The sequence below is a fragment of the Sceloporus undulatus genome, chromosome 2, assembly GCF_019175285.1.
Source record: "Sceloporus undulatus isolate JIND9_A2432 ecotype Alabama chromosome 2, SceUnd_v1.1, whole genome shotgun sequence".
In the NCBI taxonomy this organism is placed as follows: domain Eukaryota; kingdom Metazoa; phylum Chordata; class Lepidosauria; order Squamata; family Phrynosomatidae; genus Sceloporus; species Sceloporus undulatus.
The window spans coordinates 105,320,690-105,345,040 of NC_056523.1; positions in this window are offsets into that span (position 1 = coordinate 105,320,690).

The window sequence follows — 24,351 nt, forward strand, 5'->3', positions numbered from 1 at the left end:
GTAGCTCTCATGATGCAGCAGATCATAGGTTTCTGGCAGTAATTTATGAATCAACTGTGAATCATCAACATTCCCCCAATTTTGTTTCTTATTCTGTCAATATCTGATTTTTCAGGGCAGCAGTGCCAGTAGATGGAGGGGAAGAAACAGGATTGATAGGGCAGGGAGATAGTTCCCTTTTAGCTTTTATTATTCTAAAATGGCAGCTGATTTATAGAATAGATGTCATGCAATAATGATTCTGAAATGTTTGTGAGTTGTCCCTGTTTGGATGTTACAAAAAGATGAGCCATTACAATAATGAAGGCAGTAGAGAGACCTTCAGGCATTATCAGAATAAGACCTACCCAGACTTGAAAATGGAATTTAGCTATTGATTCATTTGCTTTGTTCTCCTCTGAGATCTCATGCCAGCAGCCATTGCCCTGTGTAGAGCAGCAGCTTCTTTCCCCTTAAAGAAATTTAAAGAAAATAAAGCCTACAATCACTATTCTGATATTTTTCTTTTTATGCTGCTGATAACCTCTTACTTTGTACAAGGATTTTTTGAACATGTTAGAGACAAGATGGGTTCCTACTTTTGGGCTGTCTATTTTTTAAAATTATTGAGAGATGTGGGCATGTTACTTTAATGTCCCCAAACAACAAATAGTTTCTTTCCATCCTGAAGGCTAATGAAGATAATAGGGCAGGCCCTAATAGAAAACAGGTGCACAACAGCAATAACAAAACTCATAACAGAGTCAAAAATATAAAGACAGACCCTGCAACAAAGCCAGGTGCTAAATCTGCTTTCATGCCCATTCAGGAAAAACTATTTACAGAACCAAGAAAAATCTTCCCCAGCATAAAAGGTTCATTCACCTGCTCATTTTCGACTGTAGTGTGTCCTGTCATCTGCAAGAAATACTGCTCTTCAGAGGACAAAAAGGTCAAGGCTCTTTGAAAAAGAATGAATGGACATGAATCTGATGCCAGAAAGAATAACAATCATAAACAAGAGGGTACATTTCAGGCTTGCACTCTGGTTTCAGTGACTCCAAAGCAAGGGAATTTTAAGGCAAGGCTCCAGATTCTACAGATGTGAATGGAACCCCCATTTGCCTGACTTTTTCTGTGGACTTGGCCTAGTCCACGCTGTCTGGACTGTATGCAGACAAGACACAATTTGTGCTCTGAAATCAGTCCCAGTCAGATATAATGTAGATATAATGTAGGGGTAAAGTCAGGCAAGCTAAAGTGCAGAATGAGCTCAGGTTTACTCGAGAGGTTAAGAACAATAAAAGGGCTTTTTGGTTATGTAGAAGATGCTGGAATGCTAACAGAGGACAGAGAAAAAGCAGAACTACTCAACACCTTCTTTGCAGCACAAAAAGGGTGCTCAACCTGAGGAAAATGGATCACAGAACACAATAGGGGAAATGCAGGACAGAATAAGTACAGAGGTAGTACAGGAATACCTGGTTGTTCTAAATGAATTTCAGGACCGAAGCAGACCGGTGACTAGGAAAGGAGTCTGGCCACCCCAGCTGTGATTGGCCCGTGATCGGCTGGGTACTGTGCTGCTGCCACAATCCCAAATGAGCCACTACTTCTTTGGCTGACAACTTTGGGTCGCCTTAGGTGTCATCTGCAGGCCATGCCACCAAAGTGGCCAGAGGCCACATCTGTTTCTGGCCATAGGCTCCATGACCAGAAAAACTACATACAAGAGTATTAAAATAACTTACAGAAGTAATCTCAGAGCAACTGGCAATAATCTTTGAGAACACCTGGAGAACAGGAGAAGTCCCAGCAGACTGGAGGGGGGCAAATGTTGTCCCTGTCTTCAAAAAAGTGAAAAAGAGGATCCCAACAATTATCACCCAGTTAATCTGATATCAATACCCAGAAAGATACTAAAGTAGATAATTAAGCAGAGAATCTGTGAACATTTAGAAGGGAATGCCAATCTAAGCATTCCACTTGCTGTAAATAGCAAAGAGGTGGGTAAAAGAGAATGCTGATTTTTTTCCAACATTAAAGTCAATCAACTCAGCCTCAGTTCTCATCAGGAAGTCAGAGTTAGAGCAAGTCCTTAGGTTTTTCCAACTATGACTACGTTTGACAATCACTAAAGGTTGACCAGGCTAAGGAATAGTTGGTAGGTTATCATCTGCTTTCTTGTACTGTGCGGCTAAGACTTACAGGTCAGATAAAAATATTGACAGTGAACAGTTGAGCTTATCACACAAGCCCCTGAAACGGGCCTGGCACAGAACAAAAGGGAGTGGGATGGGAACAGAATGGGGCAAAGGACGCATTTTACCGCACACCAGAACACCACCACTGGAAGTTCCCATTCTGTTCCTGAACCATCCCACAGGAGGCAATTTTCAGGAACTTTTTAGAAGTGTTCCTGATTATCGTCTCCTGTGGGACGGATCAGGAATGGAATGGGAACTTCCGGCATTGGCATCGGCATTATGGCGTGCGGTAAAATGTGTCTTTTGTTCCATTCTGTTACCATCCCACTCCCTTTCATTCCACACCAGGCCTGTTCCAGGGGGATGTGTGATAATCTTAAGTGTTTTGTTATGATTAAGAGTAGGGTTCATGTCCTTGAGGAAGTCAAGGAAACCCCATCTATGCCAGAAGAGAGGGTCAGGATGCAAATATGAAGAACCAAGGCCTAAATCCAGCTGTTATTTTCCAACTACTGAAGAATAATTGAATTAAAATAAGTGCTGCCTGGACAAGTCCCTGTTGATTCAGTGAGTCTCTTTTAGTTGAGCAGAACCACTGGCTTTAGTCCAAAGCCACTTAAAATCAAATGGCTTGGTGGACTGAGGAGATCACTATCAGGCGCCAAGACTTTGACAGATGCCATTTGTGATATTTATCAGGACCTTCTTCCCTGGGGAGGGGGTACTGTAATATGAGGAGTGATGACATTGCTGGTGGTGTGAGGGCAACCAGAAATCAGAGGACAGTAAGAAAAGAACCTTCTGGATGGTTGTTGGAAAAAAGACAGTTAAGATGGTTGAAGGGGAGAAGGCCTGAAGAAGAGCAAGGGCTTGGCCTGTGGGCCTGCCTCACTTCTAGTCAGTTTGGCTGACATGATTGTGTTTTGAAACTGATACTTTAAGTTTTGTGCCTGGAGGACCACATGTCTTCCATGCTTCTTTCCTGTAATGTTCTTTACTTAATAATAAACCTTTTTCTTTAGTACTCTGCTTCTTTCTTCATATATTTTAACAGCCTTAGCTTGGCTACTGTTTGTTCTGATTGTTGGTTACTAGTAAAAGGCCAGCAATGCCCCAATGCATTGCTGGGGTGTAACAGGTTAATCATTGGTTGGTGGCAGCAAGCTCTTCCCATGTCAGTTACATTTCATACAGTTTTATTCATGTGATAAAATGTAATTATCACCAAAAATAATGATGGGATGAACTATCTTACCCTTTGTTTCTGTGCTGGAAACAAACATCCGTGAAATCACAGAAACTCTGTAGATTGTGAGATACTATTAAGACTGTAAGAGATGAAAGAAACTCATTATTTTTAAATGGTAATCTTAACAACGTAAATACTTATTTCAAGTTAGTTTTGTAATGCCTCATAAACCCCCCCCCCATTTTATTTGTACTTCCATTGACTTTACTTGTTTAAGTCAGCTTCCTTTATTTAATTTATTTACATGAGTCAATATATTAGCATAAGGCTAACCTTAGGGATGTGTGAATCTGTCAACTTTCATCTTACTGACGTTCTCAATTTTCTAAGCTAATGCCAATTTGAGACTACATTAGACAGTGAGATAGACCTCATCCATTTATCAAAATGCATGCATTTTCTGTGTGAATTCTTTGAACTCACACATTTTTCAAAGCACATTTTCCAAATATAATTCTTTTGTTTCATGGATCCCATTCCAAGCTTGTATGTTTTGTACAATTGGTATAAATATATGTCTTTTATATATGTTTTTAAAATATCTAATAAAAATTATGTTTAAAAAAAGAAAATAAATATGGTAAGCTTCTGCTTTATATGACTACTGCAGCATACATTTTGTATGCTAGCAGAAGGAAGAAAAATCAATGTCCAGACAGTATTATTATTATTATTGTTGTTGTTGTTGTCATTTATTTTATAACACTGTAAATGTACACTATTATACATGTATTACAACTATTATAAGGATGAGTATTTAAAATTATTCTAACTATTAAAATTCTTTGTTTTTTGTGGGTTTTTCGAGCTATGTGGCCATGTTCTAGAAGAGTTTCTTCCTGATGTTTCGCCAGCATCTGTGGCTGGCATCTTTAGAAAATTAAAATTCTGCTTTTCAAGGTAGATATTGTGGAGGGAAATTTTATCTAAATTTTCTTAATTGGAAAAATTGGGATAGGCTGTGAAAAATCATGCAAGGACCAAGTTCAGGAAGGCAGTTTGTGTTCTACAGTAATTTTAGTTATCATAGGGCCAGAACAGACCAGCAAGTTAAGCCACATTCTGGGCAGCTTGGGAGCATGACATTTACATGGGGAAGTCACCCAGCTAATCAGATGGGGGGGGGGTAGTTCAGGACACTCCAGGGGTGTGGAATTTACATGCCACATACCACCAGAGTGCCCAGAAGCTGCCTTGGGGTTACAGCTGGGCCTCTTATGGCAGCTTTTTACCTGCCCAAATAATAGTGGATCTTTTCTGCTTCTATTTGGATTGGCTCTGGGGCGGATTGGGGCCATGGTGTGTGGTTGTTGTGGCTCCAGAGCAACCAGCTCCAGGGAAGCCCCAATCTGCCCTTTTTGGGCAGTCTGTTTCAGCCCTAAGTTAACCAGATGGATGTATTGTCTTATGTTATGTTTTGTGTTGATAGTAGGTAGTGTATTGTTTTTATATGTATGTGAGAATATAATATTGCACAGATACAATAAAAATCAAAGAAAAGAAATGCAGGATTTTCCTGCAGAATGGGCATGATACAAATATGTTGGAATAATTTTTTTAGTCTACCTCATGTTAATTTTTTTTATACATTCTATGTGTTATAGAATTCTTCAGTATCATTAGATCATCTCAGCTGTAGATTCCAGGTCTCTGAACATGACATATTGCCTATGTCCCCCTTTGATATTTCCCAGAAATTAAGATCAGTCTCTGAATACTTACCGTACTCTAGATCTTGTCTTATGAGGTATGAAAAAAGAAGGGGTCTTTTCTGTTGTGGCACCCTGTATTTAGAATTTCCTCTACTGAAAGGTGAGCCTGGTATCATCCTTGTTTTCATATATGCAGCAAGTGAAAATTTCCTTTGCTCATGTCTTTTGGGTGCTGGAATTTTAGAGTGCAATTTACTCTAGAAATAATGTAATTTGACATCACTTTGGCTGTCATGGCTCCATCCTACGGAATTCTGGGTTTGTAGTTTTGTGAGGCACCGGCAATCTTTGACAGAGAAGGCTAAGAAACTTATAAAACTACAAATCTCAAGATTCCATAGGATGGAGCTACAACACTTAAAGTAATGTCAAACAGCAGTATTTCTACAATGTAGATGTACCCTCCTATAAGGTTTTATGACTGGTATTCTCTTTTATTTTATTGCTGCTCCAGTGTGCCTCACTTTATTAAGATTTTTGTCATTTATTGCTTTTAAATTGGATTTTATTGTTTTGTTGAAGACTGCTCTGAAAGCATTCCAGCAGATTGTGAAAATTGTAAATATTCAAATTATCATATTAAATTATATGGTATCTTGCTGTCATTTGTATGTTTATTATTTAACATGTGGAGGCGGTGAAGGTGGTGATGGTGGTGGTGATGGTGGAATCCAGAAGATTACAGGCAGCTTATGCGGATAATTATTTCTTCAATATAACTCCAGATTTATGTTGGCCTTCATTTACCTTCAAACGGATGCCATTGTTACAAGGAAAATGAACGCAGGGCATCCAGAGATGCCTCTAAGACCTTCCATTGCATGAGATTTATGGGAAGAGAAAAATTTTGTCTGAATGAATAGCAGCTTTAAAACCAGCAAAGGGATAGCAGGCATTAAATCAGAATTTAGTCATGAATATCTGAATAGCATGACACTCGGTGAGCATACAGGCAAATGTCCACATCTAATTAATTCATCTTTAGTAGGTCAGGATGAAACTGTCAAAATAGCTCTTCTGGCTATCAAATTTTAAAAAATAATTTTAAAAATCTGCACTTTTTTTTTTAAATGGTCCTTACACCAGGTCTTGCTGTCTCAGCATCTAGCCTATCAGAATATAATCCTGTGGCTGTCATACTGGATAAAATTTAAGAAAAATGTGGAATGAGTGGTGATTTTTTTGTCACTTTGCAAGTAAGGTGCTTCAGAAAAACAATGATATCTCAGGGGACCCTTAATAAATGCACAGAACATGTAGCATAAGTAATGGCTTCGTCCTCAAACAACTCCCTCCTCTCGCTGAACACTCCTCAGCCTTAAAGTGGTTGCGAACATTATCTATGGCTCTGTAAATTTTTATATTTTAAGTGAAGCTACTATGAGGAAGAATTGGGAATGAGAAAACAATATTGCATTTGCCAAGATTTTGGCTTAGACTGACCATCTCAGCATAATGAGGCAGTCTGTTGAGGATCTGCCCATTCCTGAGTCAGAATAACAGTCAGAGTAGAGATGCAGTTTGACGTTATTTTAAGTGCCGTAGTTCTGTCCTCTGGAATCCTGGGATTTATACTTTTGCAAGAATGCTGGTGCCTCACAAAACTACAAATCTAAGGATTCTGTAGGCTGGAACCATGACAGTTAAAGTTGTGTCAAAATGCATTATTTTGTAGATGCCCTATCACACTACATAATCACAATTCTATGATTCCACTTTAATGTCATGGCTGCATCCAGTGAGATACTGGGGTTTGTAGTTTGATCAGAGGCAGCAGAGGAGTTCCCTGGCTCAGATTGGCTCTAAATGCTCTTCTTCTGAAACTACAAATCCCAGGATTCCAAAAGATGAAGCCATGGCAGTTAAAGTGGAATGTGTATCTATACTATAGTGTATTCCACACGATACTATACTTTAGTGTATTCCACACTATAAATATGTAGTATGGAACTGTGTCAAGACATCTAATGTTTTCTACATTTTGTGTAAAACATCTGGGCAAAATCAGTTTCTTTTCAATTTGTGAAGCTTAGCAGACAAGTGTAGATGTGCACACACACACACACACTACACACATTAAGCAGAAAAGGCCAGGGTATTGATCACAGAAAAATCAACAATACATCCAGTGCTACTACTTTTCCTAATTCATGCAACAAGGAAACAAGTATCACACCTTTTAATTTTTTTTATCATTTTACAAAAATATCCAATAATCACTTACTCTCCATGTGTAAATCTCTTCAGCACAAAATACAAACACCCTTGCCATCTTGCAGCAAGGAGAATGTCTGTGTGAGTGAGTGTGTGTGCATGTGCATGCATGTGTTGTCTCATTTACTGCATGAGGATGAACAAAGTTGGGGTTTCTATTCCTAAGAAGAGTGAATATAATGATGTGTTGCAGCCATCCATAGCTGAAGAATAGCAAGATGATTATGTAAGTGCTATATCAGCATCTTACCATTACTCAGATACTGATAGCTTTAGTATGTTATTAAATTTATTCTTCTTAAAATTAACTTTCTAAGATATTTCATAGTTAGACATTTTCAGCATAGGCTCTCCACCACCCCCTATCAACAAGATCTTTGGGGTAAACAGACAAGAAAGGGGCCAGTTTTCTACTCAGGATTTTTGACATGGCAGTGACAGAAAATACATGAAAGTTTGTGGCTTTTGCTGTTATTGCTCCTATTGGTGTTATTGTATCAGTGAAGGGAATGAGGGACAGACTGTATTAGCTCTTTAAATTATGATGTTTTATTTGTCACTGATCACTTTAAGCTTTCCTGTTGAAAAATGAAGAAGTGTATTACAGGAAATCAGCATGATCAAACATTTAATAGTCCCAGCAGGAGAGAAAAAATTACATGGATCTGGAAGACTCCTTAATTGTCCAGTGTTTAAAATGTATTGAATAAAATATGGGATATTACTGTTATTAATGAAAAAGAAACAAAATTAGATTAAATTGAGTATGGCTAGGATGTCAACAAGATGTAAAATGGCATCTTTCAAGTTTATGCTAGACTCAATCAATGGGACAATCTAGGCTACATCTGCACTGCAGAAATAATGCAGTTTGACACCACTTTAGCTGTCATGGCTCCATCCTATGGAATCATGGGATTTCTAGTTTGTTGTGGCATCAGCTCACTCTAGCAGAGAAGATTAAATATCTCACAAAACTACAAATCCCAGAATTCCAAAGTACTGAGCCATGACAGTTAAGGTGGTGTCAAACTGCATTATTTCTGCAGCCTTACTCATGCCTAATTTAAGTACCCCTGGTTTACAGAATACAGGTTGTACTCTGACTAAGCCTGGAGAATTTGGTTTTCTAGTGATGTTAAAGCTGGCTCCTCCTTTGGATTTATGAAAAATCTATGAGGAAAATTTGCATATACTGTGACTTCCCTTAATTTACTTGCAGTATTTAACTTTTTCTTTCTTTGTCAGTATATTATTGAAAATAATAAACCCACACATCAAAAAAGTCTTGATATTCCATATAAAAGAGAAATCATGCATGAATCTGGAAGCAATGAGGTAAACACTTGAGAAGCAGCTCACAGTAAGGTCCCTTTTTCTGCTGTGGTATTTGATAGAAATGGATCAAAGCTCGAAAGAGAAATTATAAATATTAATCTAGCACCTGTTTCAAATTACTTTTAGCTAAGAGAAGCAGGCAGTGTCCGGTGCATACTGAGCCACACAGATGAAGCAGCTCCCAATGTGTCTTCAAAGTTTACTTTCATGCTTTTGCAGGAGGTGCTCTCTCTTTTAATTGGCATTCTCAGTGAGGGGTGATATTAAATTAAAAATGGCTGGACTCAGGAGAGTATACCCTGGACTAAAGAGAGTATAACTTCAGAGGCACACTATCTCATATCTCTTTCTCAAATAGCCTGGATCAACCAGAGCTTGAAAAGGTAGCTTTTTGGACCACAACTGCACAGCCCCTGGCTATAGTAAAAAATGTATCTTTCTTGAATGCTGGAATTACACCCCATATAAATTCACTTCTTTTCTCACCTGGTCCTGAATATATTTTGATAATGAAAGGCTTTTTTTTTTTTTTGCTAATATTTGCAACTGTTTGTATGTGTCTTGTGCACCTTCAAGTTGTTTCTGACTTATGGCGACTCTAAAGTGAACATATCATAGGGTTTTCTTGGCATGATTTGTTCAGAGGGGGTTTGCCATCCTGTGATGCTGAGAGAGTGTAACGTGACCCAGATCACCCATTGGGTTACATGGCTGAGCTGGGAATTTGCTGAGCTGGTCTCGAGAGGCTTTTGTCCAGTAAGGCTTTTGACAGGGTTCCCCATGACATTCTTGCAAACAAGCTAGTGAAATGTTGGCTAGACAACGTAACTGTTACATGAATTTGTAATTGGTTGACTGGCCGAACCCAAAGAGTGCTCGACAATGGCTCTTTTTCAGCCTGGAGAGAAGTGACCAGTGGAGTCTCACAGGGGTCCGTCCTGGGCCCAGTGATATTCAACATCTTTATCAATGACTTGGATGACAGAATTGGGAGCGTACTTATCAAATTTGCAGATGACACCAAATTAGGAGGAGTAGGTAACACCTCAGAGGACAGGATCAAAATTCAAAATGACCTGAATAAACTAGAAAGTTGTGCCACAGCTAACAAAATGAACTTTAACAGGGAGAAATGTAAGGTACTGCACTGAGGCTATGTGTGAAAGGGATTTAGGAGTCCAAGTAGACCACAAGTTGAACATGAGTCAACAGTGCAATGCGGCAGCTAACAAGGCCAATGTGATTTTAGGCTGCATCAATAGAAGTACAGTGTGTAGATCAAGGGAAGTAATAGTGCCACTCTATTCTGCTCTGGTCAGGCCCCACCTGGAATATTGTGTCCAAGTTCTGGGCACCACAATTTAAAAAGGATGTTGAGAAACTGGAGCGTGTCCAGAGGAGGGCGACTAAAATGGTGAAGGGTCTGGAAACCATGTCCTATGATGAACGACTTAAGGAGCTGGGGATGTTTAGCTTGGAGAAGAGAAGGTCAAGAGGTGATATGATAGCCCTATTTAAATACTTGAAGGGATGTCACATTGAGGAGGGAACTCACTTGTTTTCTGCTGCACCAGAGACTAGGACCCGGAGCAATGGATGCAAGCTACAGGAAAAGAGATTCCACCTCAACATTAGGAAGAACTTCCTGACAGTAAGGGCTGTTCGACAGTGGAACACACTCCCTCAGAGTGTAGTGGTGTCTTCCTCCTTGGAGGTCTTTAAGCAGAGGCTGGATGGCCATCTGTCGGGGATGCTTTGACTGAAAGTTCCTGCATGGCAGGGGGTTGTACTGGATGGCCCTTGCGGTCTCTTCCAATTCTATGATTCTATGATTCTATGAACACTCAAACCACTATGTCAGAATGGCTCTCACACACTATATAAATATGACTCATTGAGTCTTGAATTAATAAACGGGGTGCGTTACAGACCGTTGAGAAGCAGCGGTCTGGCTCTGCCTCCGCTTGCAGTGTCTGGGAACCGCAGCCTTGAAATGGCGTGGCTCCCGGGCGCTGCAGAGAAGGAGTGTGGAAATCGCGCTCCTTTTCAGGCCCCGGAAGAAGCGCCGCGAGTGCCAAAGGGCGCACTCGCAGCGTCACTTCCGGTGCGCCACGTGCGGATGCAGAGCGTCCACTACATCAAAATGGTGGTGCCCGTATGAACAGGGCGCCGCCATTTTGTACGGACTGAGTCCGTGATAGGGTTAGGAACGTCTAGAAGAGATGCCCCTTTTTCAAACTGGGACGTCCTCAGGACGTCCCTAATGGCGGTTTGTAACCCGCCTGAGATTTGTATGAGCTTGGTGTGCTACCTTCTGTGGCCCTTTCAGGCTGTGTCACTTCTCTTGTCACATGGATAGCAAACCACATTAAAAAGAAATAGTTCATGTTTTGTCTAGATGAAGAGCTTCCAAAGAACCTTGGATTTGGCTTCTGACTGATTTGGGCCTAATGGGAAACTATGGTTATTGGTGGATTTCTGACTTGTTTCATCATTTCTGTGAAGGAAGGAGCAAAGCAAGGGCATAATATTTATCCTTCCTTGTTAATTAAGAAAGGATTTTACTGTACTGGGTGATTATATAATGATACAGAATTATAAAACTTTATAATTATATACATTGTAATTCATTATATAGCCAGTCTTTCGTATCCATGGATTCAACCTACAGCTTCATCCAACCATGGTTTAAAAATATTCACACACACATACTATTCTAAAAAGCAAACCTTGTTTTTGCCATTTTATATAAGAGACACAATTTCACTACTCTGCTGTATATATGAGACTTGAGCACCCACAGATTTTGGTATCCATGGGGGAGTCCTGGAACCAACCCCCAGTGGATACCAAGGGCCACTGTACAAATTAGCATAAGGTAAATTCAACTGTGAAGTACAGAATACAGTATAGATGCATGCTCAACACTCTTGCCACTGAGATGGCAGGCCATTCATGGCTGTGAGATTTTGTGGGATTACTTTTGGTGGGAGATCCAGTTGTCTCCCTTGCTGTTGGCATTTGAGCATTTATTTATGCAAGGTCTCAGAAGGTAGGCAACTATTGCATTACTTGCTGGTCTGTGCTGATAGTTTTGTTGTCCTTTGTTATATATACATGAAGTTAGAATTACATTATTATTTTAATGGGGATTTTATGTTGTGTTGTGTTTTATGTAAGATATTGGCCACCTTGGGCTCTTTGTGAGGAAGGGCAGGATACAACCGACCAAAACAAGTGCAGTGAAAAAATACTGATGAGAAAGTAATAGAGTGATTCCACCCCTGAGTTATGCTCAGTGGGATAAAAGGATTGCTACTAAATCCTTCTGCACTGACAGAATGTGGTAATAGAAACTGCATCTTTTGCACAGTAACCAAATGCACTTAAGTGTAGCTTATTATCCATCATCCCTTTTGCACGAGATAGCAAACAGCTCCTTTTAGACCTTTGTCTGTAAAAAGTAAGTATTGGGCCACTGTACGGCTTGAACATTAAACAGATGAAAGGCCATGATTAATGTTACCCTCCTGTAAGAGGGAAAATATATTCCAGGGTAAAGGGCAATTTATTCACAACCTCATTTCTGCCAATGCCAGAAATTTACAGTTTCTGAAAGACCATTGCCCTGTGTCACTTGCTTGTGAAACATTCTTACAGAATGAAAGCCCTCATAAGTGCTAAGATTGAATTTTAGCTCTGGGTATAAATCCACCTATGATTACACCATCTTCTGGGCCTCTCGGAAAAGCCAGACATTCCATATTTATCTCTTAAGGTCTACCTTTCTTGTCACAAGACAGATTTTGTCTTTTGTATACTATCTGACATATGAGTTCAGTTCAAAAAAATAAAGACCACACCAAGAAAGATGCTTTCCCCTTAAAACTAAAGCAATTGATCTGCTTCTCTCTCTCTCTCTCGTTCCCATGAAAGATCTCTGTTTTGCAGAAATCATATAATACTTAAAGGAATTAATATTCTAGTGGATCCCTTATACTTACCACATATCAACATTTCTGTTGCCATTCTTTTTATGTTTTATTCCTGGCAGGGAGCCAATGCCTTCAGGGGGAATAAAGGATACAGCCTAATGCAGATTCAGATCATTGTCTACTGAGCTCAGTCCATACCCTTCAAGATTTCACAGATGGAAACTAGAAGACATATGGCAAAGTAACATGAAAACCTAGTCAAGTTGACAAAGGATATTAATGGGGAAACACACGAGTTAGGAGAGGTTAAATAATTATATTCAAAGAAATTCCCCAAACAATGCTAAAAAGCATAGAGAGTATAAATTCTAGGTGGTACTGAGGAAGAAAAGATAGCACTTTTTGTTGGATTGTAGTAGAGAGTTTGATAATCACTTATGCAGGTAAAAAAATATACAATAAACTCTTTAGAAGGACCAGGGCCTGAAATACATGGGCAAAAAGTGCCGGCTTCATGCTGACCCAGGGGCATGGTGTGCATATCAGCTGGAAGCTGTGCTGGGGCCACCTTAGACAGCCCAAACCCAGCTGCAAAAGGAGTGGAAACAAACCACTCCTTGCTGCTGGTCCATTCTGGACCTCAGTAGCAGCCAGCCTCAGGATGTTGCTGTCCTGTGCCTCTCAGGGCTCAATCAGGGATGGCCAGAGGCCACTCCAAGCTGCCTGCCTGTTTGTTGCAAATTACTGAATACAGTACTAAAGTTAGGATTATCTATGTCATCGTATTTCCAATTTCTGTGAATGGTTGTGAAAGCTGGACAGTGAAGAAAGAAGATAGAAAGAGAATCAACTCATTTGAGAAGTGGTACTGGAGAAGAGTTTTGCAGCTATTGTGAACTCTGAAAAGACAACCAAATAGGCCCTGGAGCAGATCAAGCCTGAACTTGCCTTAGAAGCCAAGATGACTGAATTGAGACTGTTGTACATTGATGATATCATGAGAAGACATAGCACTAGTAAAGACAATAATGCTTGGCAAGGTAGATGGCAGTAGGAAAAGAAAAATACAACATGCCAGTTGGATAGACTCAATAAAGGAAGCCACAGCCGTGCATCTGCAAGACCTGTGCAGGGCTGTTGATGATAGAGTGACTTGGAGGTATCTCATTCATAGGGTCACCATAAGTTGAAGCCAACATGATGACAGTTGATGACAAAAAGACGACGACCATATAATTTTAAAAGTTTATAAATGTCTTTTGAAGCTAGAGGCGGAAGATGAGTCTGTAAAAGATTACATGATAGGGTTGGCCCAGTATTTGAGCATAATGCCCATATGGCTGTGATGGGGAAAATGTGTTCCAAATATATACAATTTATTTTGTGCAGTCATTTAAAAGAAATCCTGTGTAAGAGAATGTATAGATGGTAACTAATCCCAAATAAACTATCAAAAATGGTGCAGAATGTTTCAGATCAATGTTGGGGATGTCACGATAAGGATAACTTTTTTTTCCATTTGTGATGGACTTGTAAGAAGGCAAAAAGTTATAGGTCTAAGATTTATATGTTAATCCAAAAAAATGTAAAGATAGATTATGTCATGCTACCAGAATTTTTTTTTATTGGGCATTATGGATAAAGAACTGCAGGGGAACTACGGATTATGTTTTTGATATATAACAACTGTGACAAGAATATTGTTGGCTCAAAACTCGAAATGGATTGAATAATCAGCTATGGAATAATGGATTATTAATGTTGCTGAGTTTGCCGAAATGATCAAACTGATGTGGATTCTCAAGGATAAAGCAACTGAAGGCTTCTGAAAATTTGGAAACCATTGATGGATTTTTTGAGCAAAAAGAAATCTAATAATGTAATAATTTGTGGCTACGGTTATTAGCCATTTTAGCAGGAGTATTTAGTTGGCTATATAATAGTGGAATAGTTTTTTTTCTTTTCATTAGAGTCAGGATTGGGGTGTCAGAGCCCTATGAGTATTAATTTTGCACTTTTCCCCTTCTTCTTCTTCTTCTTCTTCTTCTTCTTCTTCTTCTTCTTCTTCCATCTGTGATAGTTTCTTTATCTTGAATGGTATATCATTTGGTTGTAAATTAAATTGTTTGTGTTAAAAATTAATAAAAATAATCTAATGAATATATAAATATGGTTTTAAAAATATCATACTCCAACATGGTAGAATACAATGTGAAATAGCTGGCAAGTATACCTGCACTTAAAATGAATTGCAATATCTTATTATGGTCTCTGGGATTATATGTAAAAGTTTGAGTGGGTGGCACAGACCCCTTTATGCTGCTAAATCAAAGAAATTATGCTACTGCGGCTTTGAGACATCTTAAAGACCAGCGTTTCATGTAGCATCTGTACTACCAAAAGAATGGGCCCTGGGGCTGAGGATCTAGATTCAAAATGGTTTGATGTTTGAGTTGAATTATTAAATGTTAATGCCATTAAAAATGATAGAAAAAGAGTTTCAGATGGATGCAAATCAGAGTGATCAGAAATGTTGCTGGCAAGAAACAGATGACTTAATACTCTCTTGATGTAGCAAATTCCTGCCCCCTCTTCCCTTGGGTCAGAGCATTAGAGATGAAGAACTATGAATTGGAGGGGTGTTCAACCATTCTCTCACATCTGTACTCTTCACACATGAAGTTACTGACTCTTTGCCTACATTAGGCACAGTATTTACTGGAATGAAAATTCCCAGACTTAAGCCATGCACAAAAAAAAAAAAAAAAAAATAACCCTTTGGCTATTAGAAGCATCTCCTCAGATGCAAAAAGCATGAGGAATATCTCTAAAACAGAGTTGAAAGGATTAAGAATTTATTTATAAAGAGAGTTATTAAATGCTTGGAAATTCTTAGAAGTGTCTTGGGAATAAATAGTGGTTCCAGTCTTGGGTGATTAAAAAAGTTATTGGTGGGGGTTTTTTGCCTATGCAAAGGGAGATTGCATGGAAACATCCATGAATTGTAGAAATTCAAATGTAGTAGGAGAGAGCCCAGGAAATTTATCAGCCAGGCCATAAAACCAACAAGAAACACACATAAGTAGCTACCTGACCATAAGCAGTTCCCAGATAATATCCGAGAGACTTTAATACCTCAAATGTTCCACTTTGCTATTAAAATCATTTCAGTTTGTCATTGAGTGTCATCCCGGCAACCCCATAATCCCTCAAACTACATTATTCACATCTCTAGCTTCCCAGTAGCTATGATGGTCACTCACATATCACCAACAAGAAGGAATCAATAAAAGGGATGGGGGAGGGGAGAGAAAACACAAATTTGAATAAAATTTACAAATGCAGATTTATGGAAGGGGATTCATATCTAGCAATAAGCATTAAAACTTCAATTGGAATTCAATAAATCTTACCATACACAGGTAGACTATGACCCCTTGATCTAAGTACTTGTTTCTTCAGCCTGCTGTCTGGTTGCAAAGTAGTGGTGGACTTCCTGGGTTTGATTCCCTCTTTCTATGGTTCTTAATATGGGAATTGCTCAGCTTCCAGTCCCTCCCCCCCCCAAAAAAAAACCAACACAGCCAATGGTGAGGAATGTTGGAAGTTGCAGTCCAAGAACAATTTGAAGGATTGCATGAGTCTCACCCTGTTTTAAATGGTCCTACACTGGAAAGCCCTTCAAACAGAGGTCTGCCCTGGCCACCCTAGGCAGAATTGGGCTTCTTTTACAATCATGGAGAATAAATCAGCTATGTACTTTTAATAATGATGAGTAGGATAAGCCTCCTAGCTTTTCATGCCTGTCAGCCATTGGGTTACACAGCAATCAGGATATGTGAGAATATTTCTGTTACATCACCTAAATCACACTACTTTATCATTTAATACTTTTTTTCTATTAGCTAAAAAGAAGGATCTGTATTATCACCTCTATTAGTGATGCTTCTCTTTATGGTTCCACCAACCTGCCATGCCCTCCTTTTGTAACAGACGTGGGCAACTTGGTTGGGCCTAGAGTTGATTTTCCATCATGGGATCTTCTGGGGGCAAGCAATATCAAAAAATAGAACACAAAACAAAACAAAAGCATTTCTGAGGGAGTTTTTTTTTGGGGGGGGGAGTTACAATGTTAAGTGGAACATTGTATTGAAATCATACAATCAGGATACAGCATTCCATAATTTCCCATATCTGACAGACTCAAATCAGGATATGTATGGCTGAGCCTCCTCAGAGTGTGGTTAAAAGGCAAAAAGACAATGAAGAACACGTAAAAGAGTAATTTTAAGCAGACCAACCTCAGAATGTAGGTATGGAATTTTTAGGACTCCACCCCGTCACCTCCTATTCTTGCTGATGAGTTCATGCAATGCAGTTCTGCACTTTTAACTCAGTTTACAGCAGCTGAAGTAAGCTAAGGATGAAAGGCAAAAGTGGAAGGAGAAAGAGAAAAATGGAAGGAGAACAGAGTTGGCAGAGAATTAACCGAGGGTGTCCGGCCTGGGACAGAGCACCTGAAAAGTGCGCCCTGCCAGTGGCCTAGTTTCCTCCAGAGGGAAGCCGCAGCCACCAAACCGCACAGCTTTCCTCCGGAGGAAAATGAACCTTGGAAAAGCAGGTTCTTTTTAAGCCACAGGGGTGGCATGACAAGTGTGCCACTGGTGCACTAGTTATTTAAGCGCCGCGCAGCAACATGTGGATGCCGCATGGCACTCATGTAACAATTGTGGCACCGTGTACACAGGGTGCTGCCATTGTTACACTGCTTGCATATTCTAGACACATAGAGGGTATGGGGTTCCACTACATATGTTTATACCATTCTGTTGTTTCTTGATGGTACCTTTTTTTTACCCATTTTCCTCATCATTCATAAAGAAAAGAGGAATGAAACCAACATATGGATTGCTTTTTATGTAAACAGAGAGGTGCTGTGGCCATGATCACAACTGTGGAAATTATGTACAGTGGTACCCCGGGATATGAATTGATCGCGTTACGAAATTTCCAGGATACGAAAAAGTTAGATTGGAAAAAACTGTTCCGGGATACGAAGGTTTTTTTGGGTTACGAAATTTTTTTCGGCGCGAAATTTAAACGCAAGCGCGGCTAGCGGCTTTCCAGCGCCTTTTCGGGTTGCAAAATGCATCGGGTTACGAACGGGGCGGCGGAACGAATTAATTTCGTAACCCGAGGTAGCACTGTAATAGATACTGCATGTTATAAATCTGAACACCTCAATTTAAATGGCTATTTCCCCATCATGATCATGCAGGCAGGAGATTTATGGAGAGAAAACAGGTGTCTGGTTTCCATTCACAAAACTAGCTCATGTTTATGTACACAATGTAATTGCATATTGCATTTGATAATAGTGCCTGAGCATTTCTAGATTCATAATGGGAGATACAGTGGTGCCTCGGGTTACGAAAGTAATTCATAGAATGTATGGATGTGGTGCTGATGCTGGAATTCACACAAAGCTTACTGACAACAGTGGGACTCTGCTACAGCTAGAGTTCTTGAGTCAGTGACTGCATTCACACGTAGTGCTACATTGTGGCATAATGTTCAATTAGAAGCCACAGCAACCCACAGGAGAACAATTCAGAAGCACAAGCATCCAGGGTCCTCTTGGCTGCTCACAAGAGGAAATGTGAAGGCTAGCATATCATCCTGAGGCTTCCTGTGGGTCATCCCATAAGACTACAACATTGCTTTCAGTTTTTTATATATCTGAAACTGATGCTCCAAGTCATCACCTGGAATATGGCCACAGTGGAGGGAGCATTATATTAAACTGAAGCACATACTTAGGGAAGAGAAAACCTGGGGTCTCCTACCTGTGGTTACATGAAAGAAGAAAGGCTGGAAAAGTGAAGTCAAGTGCAATTGTCAATGTACTGTATGCAATATGGCATAGTTAGAGCAGCAGCAGCAGCAGCAGCAGCAGTAGCAACAACAACAACAAGGTTTATTATTAATCAGCTGACCATATCAACAATAAAATACAAAATACCAAGATACATACACAGGTAAACATAATCACTATCCTGAAACTCATGTAAGAGTAACTAAGGCCCGTTACAAACGGACATAAAAGTACGGACTGGGTCTGTACTAGGGTTAGAAAGGGGCGTCACTTCTTGACGCCCCTAACCCTAGTACGGACCCAGTCCATACAAAATGGCGGTGCCCGTTCCACACAGGGGCCGCCATTACAATGTCACCACCATGCCGCCTCCAAATGAGGTGGCGCGGTTGTGATGTCGTTGTGCCGCACAAGGGCGCCTAGAGCGCCTTTTCCACGGCGTGAGAAGGAGCTCCGAAATGGAGCTCCTTCTGGAGTTTGCATCGCTGGGTGCAGCCTTTACATAGCTGTGTCAGCAACGCAGAGGAGAAAGGGGCCAAGTGGCCCCTTTCTCCTCCTCACTGCCGCCATCGAGTATCCTTGGGGCTTGAAGCCCCAAGGACACCCCTTTCCAGGCCGCGGGGAAGTGGCCTTTTGCAGCTTCCCTGCGGACTGGAAAGAGGCGGATCAGGGCCTCGGAAGCTGCCATTGTGGCAGCTGAGGCCCCGATCCGGCGGGGAAAGGGCCGGTTACAGGCCGCCCCAAACAGGCAGTCTGTAACGCGCCCAGATAAATTAAAACACATTAAAGTTAAATAAATAATCAATCTGATAAAAATAAATTACAGGATAAAACAGGGCGAATGAGGTAACAAGTATAAAAAAAATTCAATTGGAATATTTAAATAATCTCATCATTACGACAGTGGACCCTGTTTTGTGTGATAAATAGATCTCTCAGGTGAGCAGCTTTTGTAATAAATTTTTGTAGTACAACGTACTAAGTGTAAATTCTCCCCAGAATGAAAATAGGATAATTTAACAATTGGATCCCAGTTGGTCATTCTAACCAGAAATGGTTGTAAGCATAGTTATAGCAGATTACTACCACTAAAACTGCCATGGCTCAGTATAATTGAGTCATTGAGTTTGTAGTTTGGTCAGGTACTTGGAATTCTCCTTTGCTAGAGAACTCTGCCTCACTCTCATGAACACCACTGAGCCTCTCCAACAGAAGTCTAAGTATTTCACTAAAATACAAATATCAGAATTCCATGGACTGGAACCATAACAAAATGGTAACAAACTGATAGTAGTTATCAGTTCACTCTCAGTCTATCACTAAGAGTGCATCTACAGTGACAAGAAAATCCAGCTAATTTTGAGGTTATCACAGTCCACAATAGCCATAAGCTTGTCTAGACACACCAAGGCAAACTATCCACATAGCTTTCCCTTTTGAAAGCAGCCAAGTCTGATAAATCAGTATTTGCAGCCACACAGTCATGGCTACTCCAGGTTTCCCCCACCCACGCTCCCACCCATGCATGCCAACATTCATATCCCTGAACTCCTTCCCCAGCATCACACCAATGCCACTATGAAGTGCAGTCTACACACACACACACACACACACACACACACACACACAAATATTTGAATTTTCCACTCACAGCTGGGATAGATCCCCACTTTCCCCCCTCTGGATTAAAGCATGAGGTGATGCAAAGGCCTGGATTCAGCTCTGATTGTCTATACATTGTTTGGACAGCTCACTGTGAGACCATTTTATTTGGCTCACATAGATGCACCCATAGACAAACAACAGAAAAAACAAACAAAAAAAGAGAATACTCCAGGATATCCATGGAAGTAATTTCTACCTCTGCTGCCTCCTTGTGCCTAGGCATCTGCGACCTGCAGCAACCCTGTGAATGAGACATCTCCAAGCCCCCCGTATCCTCCATAGATCTGCTTCAGTATTGTAGATTCATATCCACGAACTCCCTGATAGTTACTTTTACAAATATGGTTGCTCTTTTTCATTTCTGATAAACATTATATGTACCGTATACACAGCCAGTGACAGCATAAAAACTAATTGTGTGGAAAATTCTCAAGGAAAAATAAAGAAAGAAAAGAAGGAGAAGGAGAAGAATGCGTCAAAACGTTTTAATGCTTGCTACATAAAGAGGCATGAGATTTTGGGGTGACATAACATAAAACAGTGAAATCAAGAGCAATATAGAATATGACAATTAATCTAAACATACAACACTCCCAATCCGCTAGAATTATCAATTCTGTCAAAATTCCTAAAACAGCATCTTTAAAATCGCAGCTGTAGATTTTCCAGTACTGGAAAGTGAGATAATATTAGTTATTTAAAAGGTCTGGGTGTACACAAAGGTTTTTGCCCAGTGCTGAAAAGAATACAGGAATAAGTGCCTGGTGAACATCTCATGTTTTGACAATCAGCAGGACTCTTTGTTCAGCAAAGGTACTCAAAGAAGACCTTCTGAGTAAACATCTTCAAGTATTTATTGATATATATGGGAGAAGGTAAGCTTTGGGGTGATTTCATCTTGAGCCATTCTGAATTTGCTTTTTAAAATATATATGTTAACTTGGTTAATATTGTCATCCTCAGCTCTTTCAAAACCAATCTGAAATTTTCAGAATGGATGGAGTTTGGTATTGAAATGACTAAGCTCTCCCAAGGTGGGATAAAGGAATTACTAAATTAGTTTCATCAATATCTTGGGTGTCAAGAAAAGAGCTAACAGGGAATATTTTATTAACTCTTGAGAACTTCAACCTGTTCCCAACAACTGCCTTAAAAGATACACTGGTCTACCCAAGCCAATATTGTAGAATTCCCAAATGAACTTCCCATTTCTTACCATCTGTTTGCATTTATACATTGCCATATGCTCCTGTTCCCTATGGAAATACTAGTGTTTCAGGGTGAATTTTGTGGTTACAATACATTATGGCAATATTATGAAAATACAGCAATGAATGAGTTCTGAAATGAATTAATGTGTTTCCCCATTACTCTAGGAAGCTTAATATTGGGAATATGATTTGTAGGTCTGTTGTGCATATGTGCTAGTAGGTCCCTGCATTAAGAGGGAATATAAAAAAAATTCCTTTCACTTCCTCCATCCCTGACTGTTGAAATGCTGAGCTTTTCATAGAAATGCTTCCTTCTCTCTTGTTTTCCCATTCCCTATGATGTTAGGACTTCAGGGATATTCTGAGAAAATTGGTTCCAGTCTTTCACTATGCAAGAGAAACTTATGTATTAAAACCAGAGGTTGTAAGTAATGTATTACAAGTTATCTGTACTGGTTGTTTTTTTTAAAGAATGTATAAGATCACATTTCAAAGGTAATGTAAGAAGGGGGAATGGAACTGCCTTGCTGATAAAACAAGTAATGGTATTTGTTTTTAAAGTTATATTTAAAAGGATTCTTTGAGAAATTTAACTGAAACGTTTTAAAGCTTTATGGCATTCTTACAGCAAGTCAAAGTTTTTTTTAAAAAAAATGGATGAAAATAATATTTTTAAAAATGTTCAAAACATGTTTCTTGAATTTTGGGAAAGGAGGAGGAGAATCCTGGAGTGGAAAGAAGGAGGGGAATCCTGGAGCATCTTCACAGTTTGAGACATAGTGTGCACAACATTCACATGTGGGATTTTTGCATGGAGAACAGCATTCCCGGATGCAGCAACCGGCAGCGGCGGCAGACCACCCATTTTGGGTGGTCTGTAACGCGCCATGGTCTTCGAGATAGCATGGCCTCAAGTCATATGGTGGGGAAGTGCTTTAAAGAGCATAACCAGCACTTTGAATTGTTCTGGAAAAAGCCAGTGAAGCTGTTTTAACAAGGGAGTTACGTGTTCCCATTAATCACTACTGAACAGCAACCTGCAGCATTTTACACCTGCTTTCTAAACACAGCCTCATATATGGCATGGTACAGAGCACCAAGAAGAGGTACCAAGGAGGCAGCTCTCATTGCTCCACAGCAGCACCGTAGCAACCAAATTGTGCAGCGCTGCCTTGCAGCAAGAAAGTAGAGACAGTGCAATGATGTGCCAGCTGCGCAGCATCATTTGGACACTGCACTGCTGGCAAGTCATCACTGCACACACTATCTGGATGATGCTGTGCAGTTGCGGCGTGTCCATGACATGCTAGGGTTGCAGGGCGTGTGCACGCCCCACCCCCAAGCAACCCTAGCACATCATGGGTGTGCCGCAAAGTGCCCATCTGTACCGGGCCTATAATTATCTAACTGGGATGTAATGAAGGCATGTGTGGTCAGATCTCAAGAAATGGGTAAAGCTGACATACTAGTTTTAGCTGTGAAAATTTACTCCTGGTCATGGTGAAAGCTGGTCTTCCAGGCTCAAGTCTGAGTCCAAGAGTCCTTCTCACTCGCTGCCCCTCACTCCTGGAACCTTCTTCCCCAGCAAGCAAGAGCCATCACTTCTTTAGCCAGCTTCAAAACGGAGTTGAAGATCATCTTCTTCAGAGAAGCGTTCCCAGGCATTGCATAACTGTCACTTGCTATTTGATATTCTTTTGTTGCCTGTTTTATTTAATCATTTCCTGTATTGCTATGTATTTTATATGTATTATCCTACTAGAGAGACAGGCTAACTCCAACAAGCCTCCCTGGAAGAAGTTTACTCATCCATCCAGAGAAAACAGAGGTACTCGTGATAGGCACCCCAAGTCCAGACAGGGAAATTTGCCACCCAGTCCTGGACGGGGTCACACTTCCCCTAAAGGACAAAGTTCGCAGTTTGGGAGTACTCCTGGAGTCATCCCTACAGTTATCATCTCAAGTAGATGCAATGGCCAGGAGTGCTTGGTACCAGCTACGGCTGATACGCCAACTGCGCCCCTGTCTGGACTGAAAGGACCTTGAAACTGTAGTACATGCACTGGTAACCTCTCATTTAGATTACTGTAAAGCGCTCTACATGGGGCTACCTTTGTACCAAGTTCAGAAGCTTCAGATAGTCCAAAATGCCGCAGCCAGATTGGTCACTGGTACCTCAAGGTCAGACCACATAACACCTGTACTAAAATCCTTACACTGGCTGCCAATTAGCTTCCGGGCGCAATACAAAGTGTTGGTGATCATCTTTAAAGCCCTATATGGCTTGGGCCTGAGTTACTTAAGGGAACGCCTCTCCCGACATAATCTGCCCCGCACTCTCAGAAAATCTGGGAAGAACCTACTTGAACACCCCAAGGTGAGATTAACATCTAGTCACCAGAGAGCATTCTTGGCTAGGGCCCCAATGATTTGGAACAACCTTCCGGAAGAGATTAAACTCATTTCCACCTTGGACGCCTTCAAAAAGGCGCTGAAAACATACCTCTTCCCGCAAGCATAACCTCCTGATCTTTTATATTTTAACTGCTTTTATATGATGTTTTAACCTAATGTACTTCTGATTGTATTTTATATTGTAAATCCTATGCGGTATAGTTGCTTTGAATTTGTAAACTGCTTTGATCCCAGGAAAAGCGGTATAGAAATAAAGATTTATTATTATTATTATTATTATTATTATTATTATTATTATTATTATAGATTCAACAAGTTCGCTACCTTCAAATCAGGAGTCTACCTCAGGCTGTGATAAATTTTTATACTGTACCAATTGTTTTTAGATGAGATATGTTTTATATTGTGATTTTAAATAACTGTTATTAGTATCATTGTGTTTGTATAATTCTGTTGTAATCCTGTCTCGATCCATCGGGAGAGGCGGGACAATATAAGTAAAACTTATTATTATTATTATTATTATTATTATTATTATTATTATTATTATT